This window comes from Panthera tigris, chromosome B2, assembly GCF_018350195.1.
Source record: "Panthera tigris isolate Pti1 chromosome B2, P.tigris_Pti1_mat1.1, whole genome shotgun sequence".
Lineage (NCBI taxonomy): Eukaryota > Metazoa > Chordata > Mammalia > Carnivora > Felidae > Panthera > Panthera tigris.
The window spans coordinates 49,126-63,878 of NC_056664.1; the positions used below are offsets into that span (position 1 = coordinate 49,126).

At 42.6% G+C, this 14,753-nt stretch overlaps 2 long non-coding RNA genes across 8 annotated transcripts in view; one reads left to right on the plus strand and one right to left on the minus strand.

The window, feature by feature from the left end:
• The first annotated feature begins 5,580 nt into the window (after window positions 1-5,580).
• On the plus strand, window positions 5,581-14,620 carry LOC122238481. Of its 3 annotated transcripts, none has more exons than XR_006217405.1 (7): window positions 5,581-5,715; window positions 7,964-8,020; window positions 8,936-8,996; window positions 9,104-9,139; window positions 9,229-9,501; window positions 11,713-11,808; window positions 14,434-14,620. It is a non-coding gene; the product is annotated as an uncharacterized LOC122238481 (long non-coding RNA). The 3 variants fall into 3 exon arrangements; XR_006217406.1 differs by having other exon boundaries at window positions 9,336-9,501; XR_006217407.1 differs by lacking the exon at window positions 8,936-8,996.
• The window catches only part of LOC122238480, a 45,033-nt gene continuing 38,599 nt past the window's right edge, over window positions 8,320-14,753 (minus strand). For 2 of the 5 annotated variants that reach the window (XR_006217401.1, XR_006217404.1), the window contains 4 exons: window positions 13,588-13,680; window positions 12,294-12,539; window positions 10,906-11,779; window positions 9,486-9,577 (listed from right to left, as the gene is read on the minus strand). This is a non-coding gene — a long non-coding RNA (uncharacterized LOC122238480). Of the gene's footprint in view, window positions 8,612-9,285; window positions 9,578-10,905; window positions 11,780-12,293; window positions 12,607-13,587; window positions 13,681-14,753 lie in introns of those variants that run through there. The other 3 variants (XR_006217402.1, XR_006217403.1, XR_006217400.1) reach the window with 3 other exon arrangements.

Consider the following 14,753-nt stretch of genomic DNA (forward strand, 5'->3'; position numbering starts at 1 on the left):
GATCTCCCTGAGGGCTGTGTTGAGGGCCCTAGAGAAGGTGGGGGTCAAGTATAGGGTTCAATTAGAGATAGGGTTAGGTGTAAGTTGAAGGTTATGTTTAGGGTTTCGTTTAGGGTTAGTTTTAGGTCCCAGGAGGCTCCAGGCACTGAACCCACAACAGTGCAGTTGTCTCTCCGAAGGGATGAATGGAGTACATAAGGGAGAGTGCCAGTCAGTATCAGTTCATAGGATCCAAAGCCAGAGAGATGTTTGGGCCACCCTTGGAATAGGCCTCAGGAATCCTGTCGTGCAGCTGCAATCACACTTTGCAAAAGACATGGTGATGATCCATGTTCCATGCCGAGTATTGTTGCACCGATTCTCGAACCCGTGTGCGTGCTGTTGTCAGACTTTTGAATTGGGTCCCCGTGGGGATAGACACTTAGCTAGGGTAAGAGTTCAGTACAGGAAATTGCTAAGCCCGAAGCGACACCAATGTTGTTAATTCCATGGAGGGCTGAAGTGAGGGCACATGTGTGGCTGTGGATCTGGTTTACTTTTCATGTGCTAGATAGTGTAGGTTGAGGGTTATGGTTAGGGTTATGTTTATGGTTAGTGTTAGGTCCCAGGAGCCTCTCCATCCGTATAGTTTCAAATGGCAAGATTTTATTCTTTTGATGGCTAAGTAATATTCCATGGTGTGTGTATGTATGTATGTATGTGTATACACGCACACACACACACATATACATACTATGTATGTATGTATGTATGTATGTATGTATACCACGTCTTTATCCATTCCTCCATCGATGGACATTTGGGCTTTTTCCATACTTTAGCTATTGTTGATAGTACTTCTATAAACTTTGGGGTTCACGTGTCCCTTCGAAGTAGCATATCTGTATCCCTTGCATAAATACCTACTAGTGCACCTGTTGGGTTGTAGAACAGTCTTCTTTTTCATTTTTTGAGGAACCTACCTACTGTTTTCCAGAGTGGCTGCACCAGCAGTGCAAGCCAGTGCACCAGCAGTGCAAGAGTTCCTCTTTCTCCATTTCCTCGCCAACATCTGTTGTTGCCTGCGTTGTTAATGTTAGCCATTCTCACAGGGGTGAGGGGGTGTTTCATTGTGGTTTTAATTTGTATTTTCCTGATATGATGATGAGTGATTTTGAGCATTTTTACATGTGTCGGTTAGCCATCTGGATGTCTTCCTTGGAGGAGTGTTTGCTTGTGTCTTTGCCCATTTCTTCACTGGATTACTTGTTTTTTGGGTGTTGAGTTTGGTATGTTCTTTATAGATTTTGAATACTAATCCTTTATCTCATATGTCATTTGCAAATATCTTCTCCCATTCTGTTGGTTGCCTTTTAGTTTTGCTGATTGTTTCCTTCTCTGTGCAGAAGGTTTTTATTTTGATGAGGTCCTAATACTTCAGTTTTGCTTTTGTTTCCCTTGCCTCTGGAGATGTATTGGGTAAGAAGATGTGGACGCCAACATTAAGAGGTTTTTGCCTGCTTTCCCCTTGAGGATTTTGATGGCTGCCTATCTTACGTTTAGGTCTTACATCCGTTTAGAGTGTCTTTTTGTGTGAGAAAGTGCTCCAGGCTCATTCTTCTGCATATCACTGTCCAGTTTTCCCAGCACACTTGCTGAGGAGACTGTCTTTATTCCATTGGATCTTCTTTCTTTTGGTCAAAGACTAGTTTGCCATACATCTGTGGGTCCAATTCTGTGTTCCTGTTCTGTTCCATTGATCTGAGTGTCTGTTCTTGTGCCAGTACCATACTGTCTTGATGATTACAGCTTTGTAATACAGCTGGAAGTCCAGGATTGTGATACCTCCTACTTAGGTTTTCTTTTTCAAGATTGCTTTGGCTATTCGGGGTCTTTTCTGGTTCCATACAAATTGAAGGATTGTTTGTGTAACTCTGTGGAGAATGCTGGTGTTATTTCGATAGGCATTGCATTGAATATGTAGATTGCTTTGGGTACTATTGACATTTTAACAATATTTGTTCTCCCTATCCAGGCGCATGGAATGTTTTTCGTTTTTCTGTGTTTGTCATCTTCAATTTCTTTCATAATCTTTCTATAGATTTAAGTGCATAGATTTTTCACCTCTTTGGTTAGATTTATTCCTAGGTATTTTATGGGTTTTGGTGCAATTGTAAACGGGATGGATTCTGTGATTTCTCTTTCTGTTGCTTTTTTGTTTGTGTATAAGAATGCAACTAATTTCTGTGCATTAATTTTATACCCTGCCACTTTGCTGAATTCATGGATCATTTAACAGTTTTTTGGTGGAATCCTTTTATCAAGAAAGGATGCTGTATTTTGTCAAATGCTTTCTCTGCATCTATTGAGTGCGTCATGTGGTTCTTGTCTTTATTTTATTGATGTGATGAATCACATTGATTATTTTGTGGATATCAATCCAGCCTTGCATTCCAGGTTAAATCCCACTTGGTCGTGGTGAATAAAGTTTAAATGTATCATTGGATCTGGTTGGCTAATATCTTGTGGAAGATTTTTGCATCCATGCTCATCATGAAAATTGGTCTATACTTCTACTTTTTAGTGGGATCTTTGTCTAGTTTTGGAATCCAGGTAATGCCAACTCATAGGAAGAGTTTGGATGTTTCCTTCCATTTCTATTTTTGGGACAGCTTCAAGAGAATAGGTGTTAACTCTTCCTTAAATGTTTGGTAGAATTCCCCTGGAGAGCCATCTGGCCCTGGGCTCTTGTTTTTTTGGGAGATTTTTGATTACTAATTCAATTCTTTACTGGTTATGGGTCTGTTCAAAATTTCTATTTCTTCCTCTTTCAGTTTTCATAGTTTGTATATTTCTAGGAATTTGTCCATTTCTTCCAGATTGTCCATTTTATTGGTATATAATTGCTGATAATATTCTCTTATTCTTTTTTGTATTTCTGCTGTTTTGGTTGTGATCTCTCCTCTTTCATTCTTGATTTTATTTATTTGGGTCCTTTCCTTATTCTTTTTGATCCAACTGGTTGGTGGTTTATCAATTTTATTAATTATTTCAAAGAACTAGCTTCTGGTTACATTGATCTCTTCTACTGTTTGTGTGTGGGGGGGGGTTGTTGTTTGTTTTTGTTTTCAGTTTTGAAAGCATTGATTTTTGCTGTAATCTTTATCATTTCTTGTCTTCTGCTGGATTTGGATTTTATTTGATGATCTTTTTTCCATTACTTTAAGGTATAAGCTTACGTTATGTATCTAAGACTTTTCTTCCCTCTTTAGGAAGGCCTGGATTGCTAAACTTCCTCTTATGACTATCTTTGCTGCATCCCAGAGGTTTTGGACTGTGGTGTTATCAGTTTTATTGGCTTCCATGTACTTCTTAATTTTCCCTTTAACTTCTTGGTTCACCCATTCATTCTTTTTTTTAATTTTAGTTTTTATTATTTACAATTTATATCCAAATTAGTTACCGTACAGTGCAACAGTTATTTCATGAGTAGATTCCTTAGTGCCCCTTACCCATTTAGTCCATCCGCCCCACAACCCCTCCAGTAACCCACTGTTTGTTCTCCATATTTATGTGTGCACTTCTTTTGTACACCTCCCTGTTTTTATTTTTGTTTCCCTTCCATTATATGTTCATCTGTTTTGTGTCTCAAAAACCTCCTATGAGTGAAGTCATATGATATTTGTCTTTCTCTGACTACTAATTTCACTTAGCATAATACCCTCTAGTTCCACCCATGTAGTTGTAAATGGCAAGATTTCATTCTTTTTGATTGCTGAGTAATACTCCATCTCACACACACACACACACACACACACACACACACACACACACACACACCACATCTTCTTTGTCCATTCATCCATCAATGGACATTTGGGCTTTTTCCATACTTTGGCTATTGTTGATCGTGGTGCTATAATCATGTGGGTGCATGTGTCCCTTCAAAACAGCACACCTGTATCCCTTAGATAAATGCCTAGTATTGCAATTGCTGTGTCGTAGGATAGTTCTCTTTTTAGCTTTTTGAGGAGCCTCCATACTGTTTTCCAGAGTGACTGCAGCAGCTTGCATTCCACTATTCATTGTTCCGTAGGATGTTCTTCAGTCTACAAGTATTTGTTATCTTTCCAATTTTTTTCTTGTGGTTGATTTAGAGTTTCATAGCATTGGGGTCTGAAACTGTGCACGGTATGATCTCTATATTTTTGTACTTGTTGAGTACAAGTAAACATAAAATTATTTATGTTTATTTATTTTAGAGAGAGAGAGAGAGAGAGACAGGGGCAGAGAGAGAGGGAGACACAGAATCCAAAGCAGGCCTCAGGCTCTGAGCTGTCAGCACAGAGTCCGACACAGGGCTCAAACTCACAAACCATGAGATGACGACCTGAGCTGAAGTCAGATGCTTAACTGAATGAGCCTCCCAGGCACCCACTTTAATGAAATTTTAAATGACACTGTTCAAAGTGCACTTGCTACCTTGCAAACTCAGAGAGAGAGAGAAAGAAATGTGAAGAATCAGGAAGTGGTTAAGAGTTGGCTGCTGAGTTTTACCGTAATTTGGCTTTGGAGGGTTTTTGTTCATTGGGTGAAGTGAGCACAGCATATTTGCCTGCCATTTACCACAGTAGACAATGGGCCTCTGGGAGCCAAAACTCTTTCTGACCAATGAGTTGGAATTTTACTAGGACCGCCAAGATGAGATTTGCTATTTCAAGGACTAGGAGTTATCTTTTATTTTCACAACTAGGTAATTATCACATCATTCAACTTTGCCCTCCAAGATATGTAGAAAATACCCAAATATAGTTGAGAGAGAAAGGGTGATGGCCAAAGTGTATAATCCTTTCCCTTTAAAAAATATGTTTAAATTATGCTTTATGATTTTTTTTTTAATTTTAGTGAGGGGGCAGCAAGTGGGGGAGAGGGGCAGAGGGAAAGAGAGAGAATCTTAAGCAGGATTCACACTCAGTGTGGAGCCCAACACAGGTCTGGGTCACATGATCCTACAATCATGACCTGACCCAAAATCAAGAATCTGATGCTCAACTGACTGAGCCACCCAGGTGCTCAATAGTCTCTTTCTCTCTGAATGCTGAATAGTAAATTTTCAACGTGAATGGGGGATAAACATGCATACATACATACATACATACATACATACATACATACATACGTATACCACTAAGAAAGCCATGAGTTGTTAGACATGAACTATTTTCCATCATCTTTGTCTTCTAGTTATATTCATGCCTCAAGGTGTTTGTTGATTGCAATGCACGATCTTGCTGTGTGAGGTACAAATTGTTGTGTGATCAGTTTTCCGTGAAAGTCTTTCCTCATATCTGTCTTAACCACAAGATGCAAATGTTGAATTCAAGGATGTAGAGCTAAGAGCCTTCAGGTCCAATAACTGTCAACTAGAAGTTATATTTTCTGTTGGGGAGAAATCCCCATATGATGGCAATGACTTTGCATTGGTAAGGGAAAGAATACTTTCATGCCTTCGTGGTTCTTGCCTTTTTTCTGTCTCACCAAACTCAAGACTCAGGTCATGTGCACGTTTATCAAGAAAACACCTTTTTTTTTTCCAGAAAATAAAAACGCCCTGGAAGACAAGTGTGATGCATTGAGGTCTGTGAAAGCCACAAAGGAAGCAAAAGTCAAACAGCTGAAGGAGAAAGCACATAACCTGGAAGAATTCTATGAACAAAGAAAAGTGCCTACAAAAAAGTAACATGGGGGCGCTTGGGTGGCTCAGTCGGTTGAACGTCCAAATTCGGCTCAGGTCATGATCTCACGGTCCATGAGTTCAAGCCCCATGTCGGGCTCTGTGTTGACAGTTCAGAGCCTGGAGCTTGCTTTGGATTCTATATCTTCCTCTGGCCCTACCCAACTCGCACTCTGTCTCTATCAAAAAATGAATAAACGTTAAAAAAAATTTAGAAAAGTAAGATGTTCATGTGAGAACTGTCACAAGGACCGGATTGTATGGGAGAAGATGGCAGCCAGTAGAGATAATTGTATTTCTTTTGGAACTGTGTCCAGAGTATTTTTGCCCAATGCATTCAGTAGTATTGGACCTTCCCTTCCTACCTTGCTTTCTGTAATGTAACCTTCATTTTCCTTTCTGTCCTAAGTGCTTGCCACACATTGTGTCATGTTTTGGGGGTGGAAGAGGGAAGGTACCATCATTAATAACTTTAATACCTGGATCCACTCTGGATCCACCTACACTGTCCTACAGGTTTCAATCGCATCACACTGTTTTGTCACCCAGCAATTAGGTCATTTTTCTTCAGGACCAGACATGGGTCAAAAATGTGTGGGGAAAAAAAATGAATTATCTTGCTGCAGAAACAATGGAAGTTGCTTTCTGGAAAGTGGGTAGGGGTACCAGCAGTACTGGATCCCTGCATCCATTCTGCCAGTGAGATTGCTCACTGAAGGCCCAATCCCTAAGAAAGTCAAGTTGTTTCCTGTACCCTGATTTTTTAAGTGTAACTCTTCTGAGTCTTGGCCAAAGCCCGCAGCTTCACTAGGGCTCATCTTTGCTGGCCGCCCCTGAACTACACTTGTTTACTTCTAAGTCTGTGCCCATAAAGTTGTTCAGCTTCTTTGCCATTCAAATGTATGCCCCCCACCTCAATGATGAGTCCTAGGGAGTTTGGGTCCAACTGCCAGGCTGGCTTTGTCCTGGGCTTCCTTCTTCTCCATCTTGGTCTTGTGTGTCTTTGTGGGGTTGTCAGACACTTGGTGCATTCAGTAACATGTTTCCTCCTTTGTACAGTATTTCCTTTTGTTCTCAGGAGGAGATGCGGGACTTTAGAGTCCCTCACTCGTGTTGGAAAATGAAGTCTTCTCTTCCCTGGAGACTCACCTTATATTTGTCCTTCCCACAGCTGGGGCTGGGGTTAGGGCTTGCTCTGTCTCACTGGCATCTTGTTTTTGTTAACTCGTAAGCACTTTCTGTGAGTGGGTGCAGCACCCTGACCACCTCTCTATCTTCAACCCCTTACAACAGAGCCACTACATTACAACCACTCCAGCGAGCATTTGCCGAAGGACTGCCTGAGAGGCCAGAAGGAAATGCATGTGCCTTTCTCTGTCTAGTGCTTTTGTGTCATTTTCTAAGAGATTTTCAATTTTGCATGTGATTCTTGAGTACATCAAGTGTCAAGTTGAAACCATCTCAATCAACACCACAAAGAAAATAGTCTGAGGGTAACACAGCAACCCAGCCTTGCCAAGCATTGCCTTTTGCTGCCTTCATTATCAATGGAATGAGTCTTGTTAAAGTAGATTTGGCTCCATGAAGTTGAGAGTTTTCCACCTGAAATCTCTTTCCTGGAAGTAATCCCAGACTGTGTGACAGTTCATATCATGTTGTACGTCAGGAGATGATGTTGTTCTAAGATTGGCCTTTTGAAGGTGGAGGCAGGGGTTGCAGTCCTGAACTCTAGCGGTGTCTGGGAGTGAGCTGCAATGTTAGTGAAACCATAATCTGGAAGGTCGTCTTTCAGGTGATTGCCTGTGTCATGGTACAACTTTTGGACTGAGAATCAGGGCTCCCCACGGAGGTGTAAGACTAGTGATGATCCCCTGCTTCATCCTAATGGGTACAGTTGGTCAGATATGGTTTTTCACTCACTGATGAAATGAGTCTTCACCATCTCAAACAAAAGACCAACTCTGGGAAGGCACAAAGTACAATGTTATTTGATGACTTTATGATAAAGGAGAGGAAACGAGAACTAGAAAGACAGTTCCAATAGTAGAGACGTGGCAGCAGACAGAAGTTGAATTTTCTTGAACTTAAATGGGGTGTTCACTTCATTTCTCTGATTGGGTTGTCAGTCTGTGCATTTATGGGAGAAGTGGGGGAAGGGATATTTGCATAGGACTTCAAGAGTGCTGGGAGGTAAAAAGGGAGAACCTCTGGACCTTGTTCCTGACTGTGTATGTATCTTTCCCATCATAGGAAGCTGAAAATGACACTGTGAACTGGTGGCAAAGAAGAATCAGCTGGCAGCTGCAGGTAAAATTTGAAAATAGCTACTTAAAGGGCGCCTGGGTGGCTCAGTCGTTTAAGCGTCCAACTTCAGCTCAGGTCATAATTTCACAGTCCGGGAGTTCGAGCCCCGTGTCAGGCTCTGTGCTGACAGATCAGAGCCTGGAGCCTGTTTCAGATTCTGTTACATCTCTCTCTGTCCCTCCCCCGCTCATGCATGTGCTCACTCTCTCTCTGTCTCAAAAATAAACATTAGGAAAAAAAAGAAAATAGCTACAGAAGAAATAAACAAGTACAAGTGAGTTCAGCTAGTAATTACCAGCAGCTCATGAAACTGCTGTTCATTTTTTGGTTTTTAATCTTTGTGCAGTGTTTAAAGTCAACATATGCATAGAGTATTAACAGATAAAAAAGGTAAGTTTAGAAAGAATAAAACAATTAAGTTTCTAAACATTTGCAGATCTCAAGTAGTGGCCAGACTGTGTGGAAACTTTGTCCATGCTAACATTCCTCGGAGGTGGTGTCAATTGTCATCATATGTAGGAAAGCAGTGTGTCATACAATGAATCATACCCATCAACGTGGTAGTGCCATTTCATGGCCCTCATCTTTGCAACCCTGGGAAACATGGTGAGGATATAAGTTATAGAAGAATAGATCTTTATGATAAAAGACACTTGTCACATGATGAGTTAGAGAAAGATTGAAAATGGGAAGGAATTCTATGAACTCTGAACCCTACAGGCATGGAATAATGAGTAAGGAAAAGATGTAACAATAGCTTTGATCCTACTGGTCATTGATAATCATGTGCAAAGTGTTTCATGTGTAAGAATAAATTGTATCCTGGGACAAATATGAGGTTGTTGGGAACGTGGGCAGCTTATTTAAAATCATACCCAATATCGGGCCTTATCTGACAAGAGCAATTGTAACTCACAGGCAACAAATTGAACAAACACGGGAACAGCTGCAGCAGGCAGAGCTCCCCTTTAGATACCAGGTAACCTGAGTTCTGCCTGACATACTGAACCCTTAGCACCTCACGCGGGTGAGTGTAGTGGCCCTTGGAATCCCTGACCACGGGCTTTTCATTGTTGGCTTTTTCAGCTTGCAGTTCATGAGAAGAATGCTCAGGACAACTAGGTAAGTGTTTTCTTGTTTCCTCCTCTTTCTTTGGTGCACAGTGTGGCACCACCTTCCGACTGAAGGTGGATGTGTTTTTTCTCCCCCAGATCAAGACTCAGATCTGGGACAGGGAGATGGTGGAGCAGGGCAGGGAGGTCGCTTACTTGAAATACAGGTGTGGTCATTTGACTTGCGTTTTTATGGGTGTTTCCAGGGATGACGCCTGCACTGTTTGTTGTCTAGTAGACGACGCGGTGTTGCAACTCTTATAGAAGTCCATTATTTTTCTGTATCCAAGACTGGACGGGATGGAAGCAAAGAGGCTGCCTGAGGGATACATGAGGCAGAAAACAATCACTGCAAGAACCCTCCACGGAGAGGTAAGGAGCACGTTGTGATGTGCCGCAGTCTAATTTCTGCTGTGCAGCCTGTTCCTGTGTGTGATCATCGTGTGGTCTGGAAAGAATCACAAGCAGTAAGGACGGCAGGTGGTCTGAAGGGGTGACAGAATGGTGTTCTCCTCTGCTGCCGCAGACAGTGAGGCACTTGTCCCTGTGACTGGTGGAGTTCATGCCCCTCCTCTGACGGTGACCCTCCCACCTCCTCTAACATCCCGGTGTCTGAAGAGCCTGGAAACCTTCTTCCCACTCGGACACAATACGAAGACTTTAGTTTATTTGAGGAGAAGGTCATTTATTCACTAGTTTTAACAGTCTTTCTTTTTGTTTGTTTTGGGAACTGTAGCCCTACATCCCTCATTTCAAGTTCCATAAAGCTTAGCTTAGTCCTCTGATGGTATCAGTGCAACTCTGCAGCTTCACTGCTAACTTCTGACAGTTTTCCTTTTCTCGATAGTGTCAAATTAGTCTTTCCTTATATACTAACTGCTCTCATGTGGAAGGCAGCTTGTAGATAAGCTGGGAGATTGAACAATTTGCCTGAAGCCTGAAGAAATGCACCCTTCTTGAGGACTCATTGAGGATATACACCAAACCAGTATTCTCAATGTTATTCTTTTTTGTTAATTTTATTTATTTTGAGAGACGCATAGACAGAATGCCAAGCAGGCGCCACACTGTCAGTGAGGAACCCAATGCTGGGCTTGAATTCACAAGCTGTGAGATCGTGACCTGAGCCAAAATTAAGAGTTGGATGCTGAATCCAAGCATCCTCAGATTAATTCTTGATCTGTAATGGAATCGTGATTTCCCATGATGTATACTGAGAAAACTGTTTTACTGGTGAATTCTAAATTGCTAGTTTGCCTGGCCTGTCCACAGTTATGTGATTAATTATGAAACAACATGAACTAGGGCACCATGAGGTCTTTATCAAGGTGAGGGGATGGTTCTCCCCCTTATCCTTGGGGACCTGACCATAGGGAAAAGTTTAAGATATTTGAGGAATGAGTTGAGGGATTGTTTTCATTCCGCACAGTCCTCTAAAAGCAGAATAAACCTCTGTCCCTTCTAGGGTCTTTAGTAGATCGAGAAACTGCTGAAACCTTTGTGGGTTACAGCGGCTCTGACTGTACCAAGAATGCATACAAGGACAAGGTAAATGCCAGGGCCATTCTCAGTTGTAACTCTTTTGGGAAACCCTCATCTTTATGTACAGCATGCTCCCCCGGCCTTGTCTCATTTTGCGTGTTGTGTGATATGTCTGTTTGTTCTTTCTTTTCCAAATGCACACTCATAACCCAGGAGCCCACAGGCTTCTCAATTTTTAGTCTGTCAGCTTTCTGTGGTAAGTTTAGAAGCCAAAAGCGCTTAGAGACTGAGTACCTTAAGGTTTTTCCATGAGTTTCAGGAAATAATGAGAGGAGGATGACTGCACACTCCAAACAGAGGTCTCCCGGCCTGGGTGATCCCTTCCAGACCTCACCTCTGTGGGAACAGTGTGGCTTCTGTGTCTTCCTTTCTTGATTCTGGCTAGGAGATGAACCTGTTAGAAATGACATCATGACTCCAACTTTTTATTATGTGCCCTGTGCCATTTAGAGTGGTCATAGAGAAAGCCAATGTCATCACCTTTCTGTCTTTGTTGGTAAATGACTTGTCTGGAATCCTCCAGCTATACCTTAGGTAAAAAACAATTTGAACACTGTGTCCTTCAGTTGTGTTTCTATAAGCAGTTTCTGGTTGTGTCCCCAGTCACTGTTAGAGCTGATATAATCTCATGACACATACCAGTTTTATACCAAAACACTTGCATGAAATCTGTTATGTGAATTTCTCCCTCTTTTTTTCCGTTGCACATAACTACTCTGTGTCCTTTAGTATGTTTAAAGTCAGAATTCCCTATGAATTAAGAAGAACACATCTGAACTTTGTAGACATTCACCACAAGTAACTCGTTCTTCACAGAAGACTCTCATTCCCCTGCAAGATTCCAGGCATCCTCCACTCCCCAGAGGTCTCCGAGGCCTTTGACAACACTTCAAGAGGGAAGACTCCTTTCTCAGGGAGAGGACCAGAGGAGGCACAGTGAGGGTCCGGCTGCAGAACGTTTTGCCAGGAGTGGCTGTGATTCCATGAGCAGAATATGAGTCGTTTATTCCCAATCATTTTTTTTTTGTGTTCTTAATATAGCAAAAGCAGAGCATCTGGAGTCGCCGTAGAGGAGGGATGCAGGGTGAACCTGGACATCGGTGGCTGCCTGTCGGGAGAATGCTACTTCATTAATCTGTAATTACTTCTGTTAACCCTCTAGGACAGGACCCTTGCCATTTTACTTCCGCAGACATGGTCAATGATGTGTGGTGGCAATAGGTTAACCTCTTGCATCTACTACCCCAAGCTGTAGGTGGTATCCAGTGGCAGGGACAGACTTTTCAGGTACTGATGCTACTCTCTTGGATCCTGGTGGTAGAGAGGTGGCAGGTGCTGACACCTTCTTCTCTGGGTTACAGCTGCTTTTGGTATTTGTTCTCTTGTCTGGCATATGGATGTAGCTGTCACTTCTGTTCTGCAGGGAGGTCTGGATCCTGGGGACCTCCTCCGTTAACTGGATGATTCTGCATGCCCTACCCTAGACATGCCCCACCCCCATGGACTATTAGGCATGTCCACCTCCTGAACCTTAGTGGCCCTGAGGCCACCCGGAACCCCTCCACCTGCAACACTTGGTAAGATGATCTAAGCACTAGGATTTGACTCTAAAACACACTCACCTTATTTTGTTGCTGTTAGGTCTTGGGCCAAGGTGCAGAGGCGGTACCACACACCATTGTGATGCAAGGGGAATGTGTCTGCTGCCATTACCATATTCCTCAAGTTGCTCAGGATCTCATCTTTGTCCTTTCCCCCACCATGGGTTGGTACAGGCATCTCTTGTGGAAAAGGAATGGGGCCGTATGCAGAAAAGCAGACATAGCGCTTCAGCAGAAATGCCCTGTACACAGTCCACTTGCTGGGATCTGTGAGGCATGAGGCACAATGTAACGTACGTCCATCTAGTTGTGCTCACAGCCATCCATAGTTGTTCTATGAGTGATGAATACATCTGAATCAGGGCTTTTAGGAGTCTTCATCAAGTTATAAGGGATGGTTCTTCAAGTTCTTTTTGGGTATCACCGGAGGCATGTGGGACACCCTGTGCATGTAATTTGGGATCTCACTGGGACAAAGAGTTTAAGTTGACGGAAGTATGAGGGGAGGGTTTTTTGTTTTGTTTTTGACCTCCAAACAGTCTACTCAAGTCAGAATAAACCTCCATCTCTTCTAGAGCTTTCTGCAGGTCCAGAAGTAGGTGTCACAACCAAGAGTGACATCGACACTGGCTCTGCCAAAACTACCAAGAAGCACAAAGTAAATACTGTGGCCATTTTCAGTTCTAAGTCTTTACGGACAGCCACATCTTTCTGTACAGGACACTCTCCTGCCATTGTCTCTGGTTTGTGTGAAGTATGGCCTGTCTGCTGTTTTTGTTTTTTTTTTCCCAAATGCAAAACCTTTACCACCGAGTCTATGGGATTCCCTATTTTCCAGCTGGCATCTCTTTGTGGTAACTTTAGAAGCTAAGCGTGCTTAAGGGTGAGAACCATAGGGCTTTTCCAATGTGTTCCTGGAATAAATCAAGGAGGATGACACCACACTCCACTTGGAAGTCTCCTACCTTGCCTCATTCTTTGTGGATCTCCTCAATGTGGAATCATTGCTCTTGCTGTTTCTTCCTCTCCTGTTTCCTTCTATTGAGGGTTTTAACGTGCTCAGAAAAATCTGTGGGTATCCTTACAATTTGAAAATGCAAACTGCCTTCACTCCAACTTATATTTTTGTATGTGTCATTTACAATGGTCTTAGACAAAGTAAATTTCATACCCATCAGCATTTTGGTAAACATGCTGTCCAGAGTCCCTTCAGGTGTGCCCTGGGCACAAATATCTGAACTATAAGAGGTGGCATATTTGCCATAGAAAACATGCACTGAAACTTAAGTTGTGAAGAGAAAAAATCCAAAATTACCTGTGTGTCAAGTCCCCACGGTGTCCTTCACTTGTGTTCACATGAGCACATTCTCTCGTGTCCTGTGTCACAGGTACAGCTAAAACATGGAAACTTACACCAGACATCAAAGTGCATTTGTGTTAATTTTGTCTTTTAGAATTTCCGCTCATTTTTCCAGAGGACACAATTACCCTGCAAAGTGTACTGCACTTAAGCTGAGAAGTACCTCTGAATTCAAATAAATTAGCTGAACCCAACTAACATGTATAGGCTACCTGTTTCTCTAAGAGCATGCTTTCCCAGGTCCTCTACAGGCCCTCACTGTGCCCATGGATAGCACTTCCAGAGAGGAGGAGATCCCATTGTCGGGACAGTAGTTTGGACACAGGCAGGGGCTTAGAGGCAGAACTTTGAGCCACGAGGGCTATGATTCCATGTGTGGACACTGGCTTTGTCATTCCTTCTCATTCTGTAGTTCTTCACATACACAATAAACAGCCTCTGTGGTGGAGGGGATGAAGGGTGGAGTGTGATCCTGGACATAGTTGACTTCCTATCTGGAATATGCTACTTTGTTAATTTAGTATTCAGCCTATAAATCTTCTAGGAAAAGGACGCTTGCTGTTTCTATGTTTCCAGACACGTGGGGACATTAGTTTACCCCAATCACATCCTCTTCCCACCCCAAAGCTGTAAGTGGAACCCAAAGTATGGGTAGAGATTTTGGCACTGATGCTGCCCTCTTGGAACCTGGTGGTGGGGAAGCTAGTAGAATATGAGCACTGCTGCTTTGGGTTTCCGCTTTTTGCTGGTGTTGGTGCTCGGTTCTGTCCTATGAACATACCTCTCATTTCTTTTCCGCAGGCTATTTTGTATGCAAGAGTCCTGGTCCTTTCCCAGGATTGCCTTGCAGGCTGTACCCTGTGGACCACCCTTCACCTCCAGTCATGGGCTATAGGCCACATCCCCCTCCTCCACCTACTCTATTTGTTAAGATGACCTGAACTGGATGAGTGGCTGGTAAAGTATATTCATCTTCTTCATGATTGACTTTGTGGCAATGATGTAGAGATGGCTGTGAGTCTTGGCAATCCAACTACAAACTGCCTGAGGACACCGTAGCATATCTCAAGTTTCTCAGGACATACATACAATGGGCAGTGTCATGTCCCTGTAATACAGTG